Below are 5,333 nucleotides of genomic sequence, written 5' to 3' on the forward strand. Positions count from 1 at the left end.
AGCTAGTCAAGTAGAGGCATACTAGTGACACTCTGTTTGTCTATGTATTCACACATGTATTATGTTTCCGGTTAATACAATTCTAGCATGAATAATAAACATTTATCATGATATAAGGAAATAAATAATAACTTTATTATTGCCTCTAGGGCATATTTCCTTCAGTGAGAAGCTCTAGTTTGTGAGAAGCATATACCCAAACCTGCCCCAAATGGGACAAAATTTGTACCACGGCATGTTGATGCCCTTCCATGATAGCATGCCAAGTTTCATGAATTTCAGACAAGTTTTGGATTTACTAGAATTTAAAAACCAGGCATCTCAATGTTTTGCCGGCAATCAATGGTGCCCTGGTGTTTGAAATTCATTCCCATTTCTTGCATGGGACCTAAGCATGCACCCAAGGACAAAGATTTGATTTTTCAAAGAATTTATATGCACTGGAGCATGTGCATGTAGTTCAAATTTGAATTATGCACATAAATGCATTGAAAACTCACTTAATGCATAAAAATATCCAAACGAACCCTGAATAATTCCAATTCTTATATGATCACTGCAGATAAAAGGTCTAGCAATTCAAACACCATCCATGGCCGCTGTGACCCCATTATGTAATTCAAATCAAGACGAAAAATCAAGTAGATCCCACACAGTTTATTATAACTGACCATGTGAGATGCAGCACAAAATATCTTCAGACCGTGTCTGAATAAGGGACCGTGTCTGATGACACTTTGCGCACCAGTTTTTTGGCTGAAGCGATTCCAAATTTTCGGCTTTCGCAGAAATATATACCTCCCCGCCCCCTCCCCCTTACCAAAAGCCACAGTTCCCCCTCTTTCCGCCTTCCTTTCCAAGTTGAAACCTTCACTCCTTGCTTGTAGCGCCGCCGCCTCCTCGCCGGCGACCTTCCTTCATGTTGCTTGGCCTCGCCTATCCAGGCAGGTAATCCACACCCGACCCCCATCCTCCTCCTCCTTCCACATCCCACATGCCCCGGCCGCCGGTGCGAGTGCGACACCTTCCACCCAAATCACCGACCCCTCCACCAAATAAGCACAGGCCTAAGCCTTAGTGCACGCAGTATAGCCAGGACCTCAAGAAGCATTTGGCAATGGAGAAGGAAATCATGGCCGCACGCGCGGATGAGGTCGCGATGGCTGCCATTTGTGCCGACCCCCAGATCTTGGAGGAGCACCTCGCCGTGGAGGCCACCATTGATGCCTCGCGCACCGACGCCGGGACGCGGTTGGCTTCTTTAAACGACAGTTTGTGGCATTTTCTCGAGGCCATCGTCAGTGCCTTCGACAAAGACTATGAGGTGTTTTCTCAGCGTGCACATGCTTACCTCATCTCGAGAGCCAGAAGGTTGGTGCCCGGAGTGGCTCAGGCAACTCACCACTACAACGAGGGCACCCACGATGTGGTGGCCTCGCCCTCTTCCATGTCCAAGGAGCCAATCGTCATCGATATCTCCGACAATGAGGAGTAGCTTGTCTTATTAGCTCAATATAAGGACCCACGTTCAATTCCCTAGCTACTGCCTTTCCTTAAGAAATTCTAGTGAATTGTGCTATCTACTTTCACCATGCAATCTTCTGCTATAGTGTATATGTTCTATATGTCGTGCAATGTGGTGTTCAATTAACTGCTTGGTTCAATTCTGCAAATGTGATGTTCAATTCTTTAGGGTGCAATATTTCCAAGTTGTTAAGCATGCTTGGTTTGGTTAACTATCTGATCCTCTATTAGGAGTATGTTATATTGTTCAATTGGTGTTTACTTAACTGCTTGGTTCATTTTTTGTGGCTTGGTTCACTTGTTGTGGTGTTTAGATAACTTCTTGGCTCAATTCTACAATGCGATGTTCAATTGTTGTGGCTGCATTTTGTTATTGTATACCATGTGAGGAATAAATTGAATTTGTTTGTACTAAATACATGAGAAACAAATACAATTTCTATATTTCCAAGTTGTTAAGCATGCTTGGTTTGGTTAACTGTCTGATCTTCTATTAGGAGTATGTTATATTGTGCAATGTGGCGCTCAGTTAACATTTGGTTCATTTGTTGTGGTGTTTAGTTAACTTCTTGGTTCAATTCTGCAATGCGATGTTCAATTGTTGTGGCTGCATTCTCTTATTGTATACCATGTGAGGAATAAATCAAATTTGGCTGTACTAAATACATGAGAAAGAAATACAATTGCTATATTTCCAAGTTGTTAAGCATGCTTGGTTTGGTTAACTGTCTGATCTTCTATTAGGAGTATGTTATATTGTGCAATGTGGTGCTAAGTTAACGTTTAGTTCATTTGTAGTGGTGTTTAGTTAACTGCTTGGTTCAATTCTGCAATGCGATGTTCAATTGTTGTGGCTGCATTCTGTTATTGTATACCATGTGAGGAATAAATCGAATTTGGCTGCACTTAATACATGAGAAACATATACAAGTGCTATATTTCCTAGTTCTTAATCATGCTTGGTTTGGATAAATGGGTTTTCCATGTGGCTTGAATTAAGCTGATGAATCTGCAATGTGCTTATTTATCATCAACATATTTTACTGATAGCATGCGAACCCTTACTTAACCTGATGACTAACTACCTTATATGTGTTGCAGGGAAACAATGGGAAGCACTGAGGTTTACAAGATGCTACTAACTATTATACCTTGCCTTTTTGTATTCCTTTGCCCCATTTCCAATATAGAGAAGATATTTATGCACATCCTTGTTTTCAGGCTTCACTGATGATTACCTCTCAAACCACCTTTGTGGTCAGGAGGCGAGGAAAGTTTTCATACAACACCGATGGTTCAATATTGAAGTGTTCCTGAAGAGGTCGAAGGATGGATGATCAATCATCCACAGGCACTTGCCTAAAGTTGCAAAGACCTTCAACATGAATGAAGGCTCAATATTTGCCTTCCGCTTCGGCAGTTTTTCAGATGAGATGCATCTCTCTATGTACCATCTATGATGCTAATTTCGAAAGGTTCTAGATGTTGCAAGTGAAACTTGCTGCTGGTGCAGTTGTGTAATGGGGTAGCTGAGTGCTGAAGCTATATCATGTTGTACTCTGATGTATTTCAATTATGAAATACTGCTTCCTTAATATGGAAATGGAATATATTATGTGCTTAATATGAATTTCAATTAGATTAGTAAATGGATTATTAATAATAGGGCAATTAGCCTGCTAATTGGCCAATTAGCTTGCTAATTGGGTTTTCCTATTGCAAACGGTTAATGAGAAACCACCATGGGCGATGACCTCACGCAACACACACAGTTTCTAGGAATAGACTGTGTTGGATCAATGAGCAATCACACACGACATTCTCATCAAAACTGTTTGCGTTACGCCACCTTGCACAAACGTTTTCCTTGTAGTGACTGTGTGGGATGTATATACGAACAGAAACGTTTAGTGGTGACTGACTGCGTGGGACGTACTTACGACCGGAAAGGATTTCGCCTGTATAATTATATTTTTTAGCACTACTGTATGTATTTCTGTATTTGAGTGCTCGCGGTCGCACATGACCTCATTTTGTCGAGCGTGTGTGCCAGGAGGGCATATCCCCAACGGCTTCTGGGTCATGTGGGAAGGACCCCCCCCCCTATCGCTCACACTCACTTGGCGACGGTTCCGAATGCCGTCGTGAAAAGGGGTTAAAAACAGTTTGTTTAGGACAGGCGCGCACCAGTGACACCATGCCAAGTTTCATTATTTCCAGGCGAGTTTTGGATTTACATGAATTTTAAAACCAAGTTTCTCGATGTTCTCGGCGGAGTCATGACGCCAAGATGTTTGAATTTGATTCCCATTTATTGCATGGTACCTAGAAATTCACCCAAGGACACACATGTGATTTTTTAACCAACTTTGGTGCACCGGAGCATGTGCTTGCAGTTCAAATTTGGATTATGCACATTAAATGTCCAAAAACTCAATTAATGTATAAAAAAGGCCAAACGAACCTGAAATAATTCCAAAATTTAACAACACACTCATATAGTTCTATGTTGCCTCTGTAAAGAAAATCAGGGGGAGGCAGTGTATATCGTTTCGCACACAAAGGCGACATGTTCCCTCTCAGAACCACGAGGCTTGTGGAGAGAATCTCCGGTTTTGCAAGAAGCTTATACCAAAACTTGTCCCAATTCAGCCAAAAAATATAATATGAAAATAGGGTTTAGATTATCCCGAACATCTTGCTACCTAGACCAATGTACTCTGATTTGAATTCAACATAAAATGGATACAAAAATATTTGAATTGGAGATCGTATGGTACATGTAGTTCATAGTGAAATATGATTACTGCTATATGCATGTTTTTTCTTTTCAAGATAATATTTAAATTATTGTATAACTTGACAACAATCATATTCAAATAAGGAAAATTGATGCTAATTTAGTCCATATGGTAGACAACAATATATATGTTCATAGGGTGGAGTAAAATGTTCATATATGATGGAAGATCAAAATGTAGGACTACATCCATTATAAACTGCAAGGTCACCTAACGATATATCCAAATTCAACATAACGTGGATTGAAAAATTGAAATTCGAGATCCTGGCATCTGTAATCATATAAAAAGGGACATGACTCTTTCTTTTGGTGGGAATTGATTTGTTTTTTGTTGTTGTTGAGGGAAGTGCCAATCGATTTGGTACTGTACAGGGTAATCTTGTTCTCCTGATTTTTTTTACATTTTTCTTCTAGTTTTTTCAATGACATCTCTAGCAATATAGTAAAAGTGGACATGACTCTCAGGTGTCTTGTATCAATTGTTTTTTTGTACAAGTTAAGTTTGTTCTGCCGAACAAGGAATTCGCGCCTTGTTATCCTGAAATTTTCAAGCTCGAATATCTTTTGTCTCATCTGATTTGAAACTCCCGCCTCTTCAACCCGCTCCGCGCCTTGTTATCCTGAAACTTCAACCCACGCAAAAGCTCCCTCCTCATCCGAAATCGGTTCCGCAGCCCAGACACGCGAAATCCCCCTTCTACCCCTCAGCCGGAAATGCCGGCTCGACGTCGCGGTGTCAAAACCGGTGGGGGTACGCTAGTAACTTACCCTAAATTTTGGACAAGCGCGTACCTAAGCCATGGCTCCCCGTACCTTCCCCTTCGTTCCCCCCATTCGTACATCGAGGCCGCCAAAACCCGCGAAACCCCACGCTCCTCCGTCGGCCTCCCGACCGCCGCCCAGCCGGAGACTCTTCCCCGACGACGGCATCCACCGCAACATCTCGCGGTCCCTCATCGACTGCATCGGATGAGGATCTGTCGTCGATCTCGTCGTCCCGCTGGAT

This window comes from Triticum urartu, chromosome 5, assembly GCF_003073215.2.
Source record: "Triticum urartu cultivar G1812 chromosome 5, Tu2.1, whole genome shotgun sequence".
Lineage (NCBI taxonomy): Eukaryota > Viridiplantae > Streptophyta > Magnoliopsida > Poales > Poaceae > Triticum > Triticum urartu.